The sequence below is a fragment of the Lissotriton vulgaris genome, chromosome 1_2 (assembly GCF_964263255.1).
Source record: "Lissotriton vulgaris chromosome 1_2, aLisVul1.2, whole genome shotgun sequence".
Taxonomy (NCBI): domain Eukaryota; kingdom Metazoa; phylum Chordata; class Amphibia; order Caudata; family Salamandridae; genus Lissotriton; species Lissotriton vulgaris.
This window is the reverse complement of record NC_141686.1, coordinates 193,484,753-193,500,014: the sequence shown is the minus strand read 5'-3', so window position 1 is coordinate 193,500,014 and position 15,262 is coordinate 193,484,753. Positions and strand designations below refer to the sequence as shown.

The window sequence follows — 15,262 nt, the reverse complement described above, 5'->3', positions numbered from 1 at the left end:
CAAAGGTCCACTGGGTATCATCTTCAGGAGACTTTACATAAACATGAAAAATCAAAATAAAATGTATATCTAAGCCAATAAAGAGAGTTGGTGAGTATTTTAATGGGTTTTATTTTCTAGTCAAAAGTTAAGTTTCTCTGACCCTTTATTCATTAGTCAAATATCAATCAAGTTACAGAATTTGGAAAACAGGAAAAATAGAGAATATAATACAGAACATATTATAGGTTGCATACAAAGCATTCCATAAGGGAAGGGAATGAGGCATCAACTGTCAGTCAGAATTCTTTAAAGAGTTCAAGAAAATATAATTCAAAAGTGAGTTTTGCAAGGCTAATTAATAATTAATAATTGGCAAAAATCTCCCATAAAGAGAAATAAATGCATAAAACAAATACATCTTTTCAAATCAGTTAATTAGTCAAAGCATAAACTTAGAGTTTTAGCATCTAAATATAAACCTTTTCTATGTGTTGCTCTCTCTGCCCTGGTCTGTTCATCTCTGCCTGGTCTGTTCATCTCTGCCTCTCTGTGCTATACAGAGAGAGACAGCCCGCCCATCACAAGACCACAGAGGAATGTGATCTGCTTTGCCTAAAATATGACGTACAAAGACTTCTCTGCAAAAAAATATGAGCTACAACGCCCACCTCCCTCTGTCTCTCCTCGGACACAATCTCCTCCCAGGCTGCACCCGCGACGTTCACGTGCCTAACCCATATGATGTCTGGTCTAATCTGCTTCTTCTCCTCTCCTCCCTCTAAGACTTTTAAGGCTCTAAAGCTTAAGGTTCTAAAAGCACTAAAAGCAAACACGGCCCCTATGGGATAATTTTTATACTCTAATTCTTGGCTGACTATACTAATAACGTTGCAGTTTTTCAGTAGAAACCTGCACTGTGATTGGTTAGCATAGATGACATGAGGGTCTCACCATCCTGTTCTCATTGCAAATCCAACCCATACCAGTTTTAACAAAGGAAGCATTAAAACTTACCACAGTAATTATATAAATATAGAACCTTAAGGCAGAAAAATGTATCATTCCATATCCTTCTTCCTTTCACATCGCACACAGGAATAATATTTTCCACAAACACTGGTACATTGGCATGATAACAAGAATGTACAGTTCACTGTGGCCTTGACTTATTGTCTCTTTACTTGAGGCAGCTGGCATAATCTGCACATGCATCTCTCATTTCAGCACAATTCTCAGCCAAGCTGGATTCTTAGGCAGCATTTTATAGTGGGCCCATAAACAAAAAAAAACACATATCAGTATTAATTTATGAAAATAAAACCCATTATGTTGACCTTCCCCATACTTGTACCATGTATTAGTTATTACCTAGCAAAAGCTATTAGTTGGAGAAGCTTTTCTATCATTTGTGCACAACATGCAAAAAGTGCAAATTTTCAAAGCACACACAGTTAATACATACTCATAGCAACATGCTCTAATGTTTTAGATAGCTTTTCATGCAAAATGCGTTTTTCCCCACATGTAGTGTTGGTGCAAGGTTAATTAATACAAATTATAAGAAGATGTATAATGAACTGAATATGCATTGTCTAAATATGCAACAACGCGAAAGTCTCTTAAGACAGGAACGGGGGGGGGTAGATTACAAGGAAAAGGAGCTGGGAAGAGAGAACACACTCCATGGTTATCTTCAAAGCTAAAGAGGCCACTGAAATCCCGAGTTATCTCTACACAGCTCAAGCATTTCAGACTGAAAGCATTTACCAGGCCTCATTTCATGTCTTTCACTTTGAATGCACCAAAAGGGCCACTTTTGAAAAGCATTTGACTAGGCCTAATTTGATGTTTTATGTGCCATGTTTTTTTCACTTGCATCAAAATCTGTGTGTCATTGTAAATGCTGTCTGTCTGAAACACAAAAATAAAGCAATGGCTAAACCCAGATGAAATCTGAGCTACATCAGGCCTCCACAAAAATCTTGGGTCTTTGCATTTTGGCCTGCCAGTGTCTCAAAGAAGGAACCTCCTTTATTCTTCACTTCTGCAGTATTAAGCTGTGTGCGACAGAAATACCAATATAGAGCAAACACTTAACGCTGTTATAAGCTCTTCAAGTGACATATGAGGAGACAAACAAAGGAAGCAAGAACTCAGCGATGTATGAGTCTGCGTTATATCTGTAAGCTTCAGGAAACTATTCCCCCATAGATCTTGGAGTGCAGGCATGTAAAAAAACAATATCCAGCCAGTCTCCTGCTCCATTTAGCTTACAGCGAAAATACTGATCTGGAACAATGGCATGCATCCAATGCAATCTATTGGGAGTGTAATAGGCCACTCACCTTGACAAGAACGCCCTTCTCTTAAAATGTGTGGCTGTCAGGGACCTTTAACCCAATTCTAAGATATATACCCATTCTCCTTTGGAAATGAAATAACCAGTATTATGATTGAAAAAAAAAATCCTCAACCAAAACATTTTAATATTGTTCCATATATCTCCGGATAACAATCTCCCAAGCCTGTTAGGTTACCTTTATACAGCAGGCACGTCAGCACATATGTTTCAGGGCTTACAGTAGTAGAGTTTGAGGAAACAAAGCTAATAATCTGTTGTCCGCTAAATGTCAGGCCTCTAGCTTTTGCACCTAAGCGCAGGTTTGTTTCGTCCCACATTATGTGTCTTTCACTATTGTAAGTGTCATCTGGACTGGTGAACCCCTTTTGATTCCAGCTTTCCAGAATCGTATCAGGGATGCTAATATAAATGATTGACAGTCTTCTAATAGAGTTAAATAAAGCATGGCAGTTCGAGATTCCCCAAACCCTGAAAAGATCTCTCATGCAACATATTCAAGTGTGTGTAATGACTTACACCTAGTTCGTTTGAGAAGTTTGGGTATTTTAGAGAAAAAAAAACGATAACTTAGTCACCTAGTCTTCGGCCATCTGTATCAAAATTAAAATGTTTTTTTTTCAGTGCTTGTCATAATTTGAGCTATACTATCCAAAAGTGTGGCCTGGTAGTATGTGTGACAATGAGTTAATGCTAATCCCCTTTGCGATTTTTCTGACTGCAATACTGCAGGTCACACATCCTAAAAAAATAAGTGGGGGGACTATTCAAGTTAGGTGGTGCCATGGTAAGTGACATCACAGCAGGAAGTGACATCACGGCAGGAAGTGACATCACAACAGGAACTGACAGCACATGTGCAGCAGATCTATCATTTGCACGTATTGCAAGATTTAACAATTGAAGCTGCTCTGTTCTTAAGCCTGTGCCTTAAGGAATTAACAGCCCAAATGTGGATGGAGTTTGGTGTACAAGTACATTAGTCTAGCAGTGGATGTATTGTTAAGTAATATTTGCCAGCTTAAATACCTAAAACACAACAGACAGCAAAGTATGAGTGCACGTCTATCAGTTAAATAAATATGGAAATGTACAGTTTAACAACTTCATTTATACGCAAAGCACAAACTAAATATGGAAAAATACAGATAAATTGGCCAAAAGATAAATATAGATAAATACAGACGGAAATGTTAAAAAAATAAATACCATAAAACCGGAGCCCTACTCATGTGTGACATTTCCATGGTTTTAGTGTGTATTTGTGACACTTACAGTGACACTTCCCACTCAGTGAAAACCAAGCTACAAAGTGCAAAGCAGTAGATATAAGTCATTGCACCTGTTGGAAATGGCCCTTTTTGCAGGGTTATCCCCAAACTGTTTGCTTCTTCCTCCCTTGTTTTTCCTGACCTGTGGTTCAGTGCTAAAGTGCATATGCTCCCTGTATAAATTAAAATTATGATTGGTTATCCATGATTGGCAGATTTGTTTCATCAATAGGTCCCTAGTAAAGTGCACTGAGTGTACCAGGGCTGGTGCTTCAAATACTACTAGTGGGCCTGCAGCCCTGATTGTGCCACCCACATAAGTAGCCCTAAAATGATGTCTCAGGCCTGCTGCGCAGTGCCTGTGTGCAGTTGCTAACAGCCATGCTGACCTGACCAGTGCCCCACTGGCCAGGCCTAACCCTTCCCTTTCTGTACACAGTGGATACCCCTATGGAAGCCCCAAGGTACCCCCCTTGGCAGGGTGCAGTGTATGCGAAAGGTAGGACATGTACTAGTGTGGGTAACTTGTCCTGATAGTGAAATACTGCCATTTTCGTTTTTCACTATTGAAAGGCTGTCATGCCCATTGCCTACAATGGGAAATGTTGTGTATAATGTTTACCTGCATATCTTCCCATAGGAGCAAGATAGAAAATTGTAGTCTGGTATCCCTAAACTCAGAATTGAATAACCCATCTTTTAGGAAGGATGTTTTTTAAATCCTGTGTTTGAAAACAGCACTTTTACAAGGTGCTTGTTTTCTTGTCTGACCTTGCTGTGTGCCTTTGCCTGTTTGTGAATTGACTGTCTGGTCTGTGAGTGACAGGGGCTGGGGTGGCTCCAGGAGGCTGGGTGAGTCAGCACTCGGTTGAACATCTTCATCTGCATCTTGAGTGGTGCGAGGGGATAGCACCTGGGCCTGAATAGGGCTGTGCCTGCCTTCCACAATGTTGGCTCTACCTCCTGCTGGGCTGCTGATGACCCTACCCCTCTCTCTCAAAGGAAAGAAGGAGTCATGTAAACAGAGTGCTCCAGGACTGACAAGTACTGGCTCGGACGAGGCAAAGGCCTCTCTGCCTTCAGAGATCAAAGGGACTATTGGTATAAAAAGTGGTACTCAGACCCCAAGACTTTAGATCATCCTGGAATCAAGAAGGAACCTCTGCCATTGAGAAAAGCTGGAAGACTGAAGAGGAAGGACTGTCCTGCTGTGTGTTGTAGGCTGACCTGCATTTGCTATTCTGCCAAGGAGAGGGGAAGGTCTTTGCTTTTGCTGTGTCCCCTGCTTGAAGAGATCTCCAAGGGCCTGATGAGAGCTGGTCTCCTGTTAAGAAGTCCCAGGAACAAAAGGACTTCACCGCCAGCTTTCCCCCTGAACTCTGCTGTGTGGGTTCTGACCTGCCTAGAGTGCTTGATGGATTTGTGGGGCCTCTGGAGGTTGTTGCCTGCTGTTTGGGGAGCTGGAAAAGAAGAAGGAAAGACGATCTAAAATTTTGCATGCATCACTGGCTTGCAGAGCGCATCGTCGACGGTGCGAGAGAATTCCCGTCGCCGCGAAGATCGGCGCAGCGCCTGCTGCCGCTGCAAGAACCGACACATTGTTTGCTTGCGGAGCGCATCTTCCCGGTGCTGGGAGATTCCTGACACTGCGAATATCGTAGCATAGCCTGTTGTTGCTGTGAGAACCCGTTGCATCGCCTACCTGCGAACTGCATCCCATCGCTGCGTTCATTGTCGCAGACTCCAGTGACAAAGCATCGAGGGGGCGCGACGGAACAGGAACAACGCTGCGCCGCGCATCGCCTCTGCACCGAAGATCGTCACATTGTGCCTGTGCGAGATGCTTCCTCTGGAGAACCTGCACCCTGGAATCCATACAAGGTATCGCATCTCTCCCCATACAGACCACATTCGTCGCAACAAGCCTCCTGCGTGCAGCGGGGTTGTTGCATCACCTCCCCAGGGTCTCAGGAGTGGCGCATTGCTTGTTTTTCGATGCTGCAGTTGCTGCTAGGAACGTTTGTCGCATCTACAGGTACTTTGGGCTAAAACTGACGCAACTGTGGATTATTTTGACGCAAACCCTAGAACTCTTTTAAAATCATACTCTTGAACTGTGTATGTTGGATTTTTTGTTCTAGTGAAGTTTAGATAAAGATACTTTATTTTTCTGAACTGGTGTGGAGTAAATTTTTGTTGTTTTCACTGTGTTACTGTGAGTGTTGGTACAAATACTTTACACATTGCCTTTGATAAGCCTGTGTGCACGTGCCGAGCTACCAAGGGGGTGAGCAGGGGTTATCCAAAGAGTGTATCCCCCTTACCCTGACTAGAACAAGGGTCTGTATTTGGACATTAGTACCTATCACTGCCAACTAGAGACCCCCAGATCTAACAGCACCCTATTCAGCAATGAGAAGCTGTTGCAAAACACCTGAAATAAAAAGTTGTGTTTCATACCATGTTCACACATTCAAATGCAATCTATAGTTGTGAAAACTTGGAGAGCAAATATTGTTTAACCTAAAATGCTTCAAGCAAGGAAAATGTAACTTTCTAAAAGCCATCCAATTAAAAGTGATGGTAAAGTACCTATGCTTCTTTGGAGGGATGAACAAGATTGCAAGTTGAGACACAAGTACTGACCACACATCTTAGTCTTCAGTGTTGTGTTGCTTTATCCATCATGTGCTTTCTTCAGCTTCTAAACACCCCTGCACTCAGTGTTGCTCTCTCTCCTGTGTGCTTTCCCCTGCAAATCCCTGTCTTCCTCATTTCTCCCTTGCCCTTTTACTGTATTTCTCTCCCTCTTGTGTGCTTCTCTCCCCTTTAAACCTCCCTTGCCCCATGATCTCTGTTTCTCCCTATCTGTTCTGTGCTTCTCCCCCATGAATATGCTCGGTCTGCTCTGTGTTGCTATCTTACTCGTGTGCTTCCCCCTGCAAACTTCCTCCAGTCTTTGTGTTACTCTCTCCCCCTCTGTGTGATTCTCTACCCTGAAAACACCCCCTGCCCCGCACTCCATGTAGCTCTCTACCTTTGTGGTCCCCCAAAACCTGTTTTGCTCTCTGGCTTGTGTGCTTCCACTGCAATCACCCCTGTGACCCATGTTCTCCCCTCCTGGAAAACACCTCCCCTGCTCCGTGTTGGTCTCTCCCTCATGTGCCTCCCTCCTCTAACCAGCTAACCCCCCGAAACAGCATTGGCAAAACCAGTAGCCCAAAAAACGAGATTTATCGGCTGATCAGGTCCTAGTTCCCTGGCAACATGTGTCCATGCTGCTATCATCACTTGACATGAGCTCTTATCAGAATGTTTTATGTTCCATGCCCTAAATGTCTTTCGTCAAATCTGACCTTTTTTGAAGTTCAAAGCACAGAGAAGCGACCTGCAACTTTCATGGTTTAATCACTGACCTGCTTCCTTTCTAATGTATTTGACACCAGGATTCTTTTATTCGTTACAATAGTCACTCACGAACACAGCCCTCATGTTTGGAAATATTTTTTTTCCCACTGACTGGAACATTGTGTCATGAAATCACATTTTCTCAACAATTACGGTCTTTCTTAAGTTTCAAGAACAAAATTTTATTAAAAGAAGTTCAGATAAGGTAAGCATAACATATCATAAAAACATGTTACATAAAAATGAATTCAAATATTCTTAAAGAAAAGAAATAAGTATAAAGCATCGCAAAAGAGAAAAGAATGAAGGTATAGAAAAGAGAGAAAAGAAAAATGCAATATGCTATAAGCACGACTAATATCTATAACAAAATACAGCTGAGAAGGTATATACTATACATAACAGTCACAATGAAAACAAATGTAATTCAGAAATGCAAATATAAAGTAACAACATGTATTACATTTAAACAATATGGAACATCAAGGCATCCTCACGGAGGCTTAGAAACTTCTTTTTGCAAAGGAGAAATAGGCAAAGAATGTCTGGCACTATCATCAAACAAGGTGGTAACAGGTGCCCATAACAGTTTTCGATTTGTCGCCATGGACAATGGATAAACAAAAGTCGTATCTAATCTGTGATTATAACAGACTGCATACCATCAGGCCTGATAAGAAATTTTGGTAAAGTCTATCCAATTTTTTGTAATTTGTTGAAAAGCAACTGCTAACAATAGATCTATAATTCTGGTACCCATATTGCAGTGTTTCCAAATAGGAGAGACACTCCCCAGGAAAATGTGCGAGACGGAAAAGGGGTGTGTGGAGAGAAAAATTTTGTTAATCTGGGACCATACTTGGGTCCAAAAAGCATGTGAAAAAGATCTGCTCCGGGCTTAGAACACGACCAGCATGAGTCCGTGACAGCTAGAAATTGCTTGCTTAGAGTGAGAAGGGAAAATAATAGGCGATTATAAATAAAAAATAACGTCTGAGTTGCGCTGGCGGCTCTAGAAGATTTGCGTAGTTTAAGCCAAATTTTATCCCAGAGAGCAGTAGTCCAAGAAACTTGTAACTCTCTTTCCCAAGTCTCCTCCGTTTGTGTTTTAAGCCTAGGTGAGGGGGAGGATAAAAGAGCAGCATAAATATTGGAAGCCTTAGCACGTTTGAGGAGTAAAGAGTGCAAAGAAGGCATACAGGAGGGTATTGGATAAACAGGAGAAGGAGAAGTGAGATAGGTATTGTGAGCCTCTTGAAAAGCAGAAATTAACAAGGAATATTTGGTTCGGAAGGAAGAAGGAAAATTAAACAAAGAAGTGGCCGAAGAGAAGGAAAGGGGCCGACCATGGTTATATAGTTGGTGAACCCATATAAGACCATGTGATCTCCATGCCTTCCAAAAAATGGGCTTCTTATTTATCAAGATAGAACCATTATGCCAAATGGGTTGATCGAAAAAGGAAGTGATAGGGAGAGTAGGAAGAAGTTTAGTGGTATGTTTGATAATAGGAGTAACTACACCTTGTGGTTTGCGAGAGAACATAAGATACTCTTGAAAAAGAAAGGGAGAGATGAAAGATTCCTCTAGATCTAACCAAAGAGGAGAGGAAGCATTAATACCCAAAAGCCACCTGGAGATGTGGTGTAACAAAAAAGATTTATGGTACAAAGAGAAGTTGGGAAAATTCACCCCCCCCCTCTGATTTGGGTCGAGATAGTTTGTTCAAGGACATACGAGATTTTTTGTGCCCCCACAAGAAGGCTGAAAGGATAGAATTAATTTTCTTAAAATATTTGGAAGGAAAGGACAAAGGGATGTTGGAAACGGTAAAAAGTATAATAGGGGATAGCATCATCTTAATCGTATCTAGCCTCCCCCAAAAGGATAAATAAAGAGGATGCCATTTAGAAGTAAGGGTGAGAATCTTTTGAATACAATCCTCTAAACAGCGAACAACAATTACGGGTTAAATGGTCAGAAAATTGCTGTTGTGGGAGCTTCTACTGCAAACCTTTTTATACGATTCGCCAAATAATGATGGCTCTCGGGGTAAGACAATTGCCTGAAATGACGTCCGCTCTCTCTGAAAAGAACTAGTCAGTCGCATTAATGGCGCTCTGGCTGAACGTTTACCCTTCTGCTAATGGGACCTTTGGGTTCAGTTCGCCACCATGTGCACGAACTGTTAAGAAATTCAGCTCTTTGCCCATTATCACTTTATTGTAGTTTTTACAGTCGTAGCTTCGAAACTGAAGGCCCTGCTAATAAAATGGCACATGTGTAAGTAACTTATTTTAGTGTACTGACTTGTGATATCAAGAACTGCCATTCTCCAGTACCTAATCATGTTCTGCCCTGCTCGTCCACTACAGCATCAGCTCCGGCGCACTTGATCGTCTTAGTCCCAGGTAAAATGTCAGTTTGCCATTTGTGCCCTCCCAATCTTCGTGATCCAAGGCCATATTTTCCGGCTATGAGTTGGTATATGATGCCCTCTTGCTGACTCTCATGGTACCATAATGAGCCATAAAGCTAGAAGCACCCCTTGGTGGTCCTCGGTTTCTCTGAACCTGTAGGTTTTTCGTAAATTGCTAAATAGGGCCGAAAGACAATACTAACTTCAGAAATAGCCAAGAAAATAGCAAATTATCCCCGCTACACCCCACCCTCCCTGTCACGGACACTGCAGAGCCCTGGTGCCATCGGCTGGTCCCTTACCTTGTGATCGACTTCACAAAACCGTTGACAAGCCGAAAATAATTTTGTCACTGGATGTCAGCAGCACATTTTAACTTCTTCACTCTCGGGTAGGTCGGGCAGGTCAGGCAGGTCAGGCAGCAGGCAAGGCCAGGAAAGGAAGTGGAGTCTTGTTGAGTAGTAGGGCGATACATGACGATATCCGGATCAGGTGACTGAAATGCAAAAACAAGCATTGAAAGTGCAACAGTTCTCGCCTTTGGTTAAGTTAAAGCCATTTGCTTTGCTAATGGTATTGTACAGCAAAGCAAAATGGCTTTTACTTAATAAAAGGCGAGGTGTGATCTCACCACTTGTGATCCCAGCCTGTTACAACCTCTGTGGTAAGAAGGAGGCAATTAGGTTACCCCCCCAGGACATTGCACGCAAGCAGTGTGTATTGGCCGAATGAGTAAACACCAGCGACTTTCGACTCTAACTCCACAGGCGATGGGGCGCACCCCAGTCTCGTGAGTGGTTAGCCTGGACTCCAGGTCACAGGAAGCACCACCTTTACCACCCATTCATTTATTTAGAACAAAATGCATTCTGGGAGTTCTGGTCTAGATCAATGTGACTTGAAACAGTAGGACTACACAATTGGGTACTGAAGGGTAAATAAAGTCTGACACCACACAGGGCTTGTCTGCATTTAGAGAAAACACATGATGGGCAAGTGTGGGCCCAATTCGTACAAACTCACTGAATGTTCTAACATTATTCCCATACCAGGCAGCAGTTATTGCAAGGGGTAATTGTCTGTCCTTCAGCCATCTACCATGGCTATCGTAAAAAGTGGGTAGGTGGCTATTGGACTAAGTTCCACTCATCAAAATTAACTCTGTTGTTGCCAGCAGCAGACCGAAGCCATGAACGGTGGGGCGAAGCCTTCAACTTATTCTAACAGGTCACGCCGGGGACCCCTTTCTGTGGGTGGCTCCTTGATGCGGTGCAGCTGCAGGCTGTCCTCCCCCGTTGCTGCCGCGCCTCCGATACCCCTGTGTGGCCCTCCCTTCTTTATTCCACCTCCCCCTGGCTTGCCACTGTGGCGAGAGAGGCCGTGGGAGATCTTGCGGGCCAGGTGGGTGAGTGTGCCTCCTTTGACAACATAGTCTCGCTCCAGCTCCTCCCGGGAAATGTCGATATTGCCCATGTACCAGAAGATCCAACCAATGAGGCTCAGGAAAACCAGAATGGCGCCTGTGTAGATCAGCAAAGTCCCTCCCGTTGATCTGCAGCTGGGCGAAGATACCCACTAGGAGGGAGGCCAACCCCACCAGGTCCATCAGAACAAGGAACATGAGAGCCATCTGGCACCGTCCGAGAGCTGTTGGAGCCATGTCTGTGCAACCCCAGGTGGCAGCGTGAGGGCGAGGTGGCTGCAAAGGTGTGTTGTCCAGGAGACTCCGAAAAACGAACAAACCTGTTGTAGGAGGAAGATATCACGTTACAGACTGCTGGAGGTGGCGAGCAGGCTTAATTGTTTTGCCTCATCTCACCCCACACAAACACATGCTGCAATGACAGAACTAGATACCCGTAGGCATGGCTTGGCAGTTCGGTCTGGACTGTTCCCATGAGGCACAGGGTCAGACTGATTTTCATATAGCCATGTCTGAAATGGGGTGGCAGAGTGGGCTAAAGAATGGTGATGGATCAAACCCAGATCTTTTGACTGGGTGTGAGTGTTGATTGGTTCAGATGCTCCGTCCATCACTAACCCTTTTTGTACCACTTTGGCCGCCATAAGTGTGGAAGGGTATGCTCAGACGTGAGTCCCTTGCTCACTTTGCCACTGGATTCAAGCAAGCCGGGCTGAAGACAGCTGTAATGCCAGAAACCGGTCCTTAGAAGCTTGTTTCCGGTCCAGGGAAGGCATGGCTTGCCAGTTCGGGCTGGACTGTTCCCATGAGGCACAGGGTCAGACTGATTTGCATATAGCCATGTCTGAACTGGGGTGGCAGAGTGGGCTAAAAAATGGTGATGGATCAAACCCAGATCTTTTGACTGGGTGTGAGTGTTTGATTGGTTCAGATGCTCCGTCCATCACCACCCTCTTTTGTAACACAAGATTGACAGGCAGCCCTGTACTTGGTAGATGGACGGGTAAGTCAACGCCATCTAAGAACATTAGGGGCGGTTGTGCGGGCAAGTAACGTCGCCATCTTAGAAAGTCACTCTTTTCAGCAAGGGGTCCACATCCTGCGTGGACCACTGATCCGTGCCCTGCTGCTATTTTCGTCCTGGGCTGTCTCTTTTCCTAGATGATTTTTGAAACAATTGATCTAGTTCTCTAAAGTATGATTTATTAATTATAATGAGGAATGTAATTGATAGGAAAAGCCTTAACTGGACAACCAACATCTTTATCAAGGCCACTCTTTCAATAACCTTTGTATGAGGGAACCACGATATGATAAATAATGCGGGCCCGATTCACAGTACTAACTTAAGACAAAATCCTAAACTTACTACTTTTGGTATTCACAGAAGTTAGGATTTTGTCTTAAGTTTGTCTTAAGACAAACTTAAGACAGACTTAAGACAGACTTAAGTTAGGATTTTGTCTTAAGTCTGTCTTAAGACAAACTTAAGACAAAATCCTAACTTCTGTGAATACCAAAAGTAGTAAGTTTAGGATTTTGTCTTAAGTTAGTTCTGTGAATTGGGCCCTGCATGCCTGAACCACGCATGCGAAACAACAACAACACAAGAACAATGCACATTTTTACCAGGAATGTCTAAACCACACATTTCTTTACAATACGTTAAAAACGTATCAACCACGAAAATTAATACTCCGCATGCCTTAACCACGTATTTTTGCATATTAATAATAAAACTACCATTAAAATGAATATCCAAACATACTATATAATTTAAAAAAATGCATCACATGTTGCTTACAACACACTATTTATATATAAAAAAAAAAAAGATTTGAAGACTCAAAATGCAGTCCTTATCCAATTTTTACACATATCACAAAATACAGTGGGCCAGACTCAGAAGCCCCTTGCGTCATTTGTCATTTTATTTGCCCCCGTTGTGTCACTATTTAGGACACAGTGGCTGCGTAAAAATGCAGCCCATTTACAACATGGCGCATCTAGGGTGATGTGTCACATTGTAAAGTCCTGCATCTCATTATATCTGCGTCAGGAAGCCTGGTAGAAGTGACGCAGAGAAATCTAAAAGATTGCACGGCGCCACTTCTAGGACACCACTGCGTCAAAACCTTACGCCTGCTTGGAGCAGGCGCAAGGAGTGACACAGCACAATGAGGATAGGCCTCGTCATGCATTGCTGGAGTTGCGTCGTGATTGCAACACGACTCCAGCAATGCGTGACTTTTGCGCAAACAAATGCGTCAGAATTTCTGATGCATCTGTTAATCCTTGTGCCATGGTGCACCGTATTGTAAATAAGGCGCTTCCATGGTGGCGCAAGTGTTTCTCAGGGTGGCATAGGGAAAGCGGCGCATCTCTACAGTTGCACTTTCTTGTGAATCTGCCCCTATGGTTTCTAAAATGGTGGACAATCGAACACTAGAATGCGTGTAAATACATTTTATAAAACGTGGAAAAATTAATGCACTTTCTTTCATAACGAAACGTTCCCATTTAAACTCTTTTCAGAACATCATTTTTTTGTAAAAGAACAAATCTCGGAACATGTAAAACAAGCATTTGCAATGCAATAGGTCTTGCATTAATTACGTTTGAGCTATTGGCATGGCTAAATATTGCAACACCAACTGTAACAAAAGTCTATAAATGGTAGGCCAAAAAAATGTGAATTTATTTTTGTAGAAATGGTGGAATGCTGCGCTTTAGATAAATATGTTTAAAAGTACAGTGCGCCGTACTGCGATTGCTACACTATTTAATTGTGGATGCGTTAACAATTGATGTGTGAACGGATGGCTGGTGGTGTGTATGCCTGTAGAAATTGTGCACTGATGGCTGTTGGTGTGTGTGTGCACCTGGTGGAAGTGTGCACCACTGCTGGCTGGTGGTGCGTGTGCCTGGTGGCAGCGTGCACTGACGGCTGCTGGTGTGTGTGCCTGGTAAAAGCGTGCAATGATGGCTGGTGGTGTGTGCCTGGTGAAAGCATGCACTGACGGGTGGTGGTATGTGTGTGCGTGGTGAAAGTGTGCACTGACGGCTGGTGGTATGTGTGTGCCTGGTGGAAGCGTGCACTGACGGCTGGTGGTGTTTGTGCCCGGTGAAAGCGTGCACTGATGGCTGGTGGTGTTTGTGCCTGGAGAAAGTGTGCGCTGATGGTGTGGTTGTATGTGTGGTTGTGTGTGTGTGGTTGTGTGTGTGTGGTTGTATGTGTGGTTGTGGTTGTGTGTGGTTGCATGTGTGGTTGTGTGTGTGTGGTTGTATGTGTGGTTGTGGTTGTGTGTGTGTGGTTGTGTGGTTGTGGTTGTGTGTGTGGTTGTGTAGTTGTGTGTGTGTGGTTGTGTGGGTGTGTGTGGTTGTGTGTGTGGTTTTGGTTGTGTGTTTGTGATTGTGTGTGTGGTTGTGTGTGTGGTTGTGTGTGTGGCTGTATGTGTGGCTGTGTGTGTGGTTGTGTGTTTGGTTGTGTGTGTGGTTGTGTGTGTGTGGTTGTGTGTGTTGTCTGTATGGTTGTGTGTGTAGTTGTGTCTGGTTGTGTGTTTGGCTGTGTGTGTGGTTGTGTGGGTGGTTGTGTGGTTGTGTGTGGTTGTGTGTGTGTGGTTGTGTGTGTGGTTGTGTTTGGGTGGTTGTGTGGTTGTGTTTGGGTGTGTGTGTGGTTGTGGTTGTGTGTGTGGTTTTGTGTGTGGTTGTGTGTGGCTGTGTGTTTGGCTGTGTGGTTGTGGTTTTGTGGTTGGGTGGTTGTGTGTGTGTGTAGTTGGGTGTGTGGTTGTGGTTGTCTATGTGTAGTTGGTTGTGTGTGCAGTTGTGTGTGTGTGGTTGTGTGTGTGTAGTTGTGTGTGTGGTTGTGTGTGGTTGTATGGTTGTGTGTGTTGTTGTGTGTGTGGGTGTGTGGTTGTGTGTATGGTTGTGTTTGGGTGGTTGTGTGGTTGTGTGTGGTTGTATTAGATGGGTGTGTGGTTGTGGTTGTGTGTGGGTGTGGGTGTGTGGTTGTGTTTGTGCAGTTGGGTGTGTGGTTGTGGTTGTGTGTGTGTAGTTGGTTGTGTGTGTGGTTGTGATTGTGTGTGTGTGTGGTTGTGTTGTTGTGTGTGTGTGGCTGTGTGGTTGTGTTTGAGTGGTTGTGTGTGTGGGTGTATTTGTTGTGTATGTGGTTGTGGGTTTGTGGTTGTGTTTGTGTGTCATTGGGTGTGTGGTTGTGGTTGTGTGTGTGTGTAGTTGGTTGTGTGTGTGGTTGTGTGTGTGGTTTTGATTGTGTGTGTGGTTGTGGTTGTGTGTGTGTGGTTGTGGGGTGTGGTTGTGTGTGTGTGTGGTTGTGTGTGTGGTTGTGTGTGTATATGTGGTTGTGTGTGTAGTTATGTGGTTCTGGTTGTGTGTGTGGTTGT

General features: G+C 43.7%; 1 pseudogene; it reads right to left on the bottom strand.

Moving 5' to 3' along the window:
• Positions 1-10,654: 10,654 nt before the first annotated feature.
• LOC147734893 (transmembrane protein 238 pseudogene) lies at positions 10,655-11,099 on the bottom strand (annotated as a pseudogene).
• Positions 11,100-15,262: the final 4,163 nt, after the last annotated feature.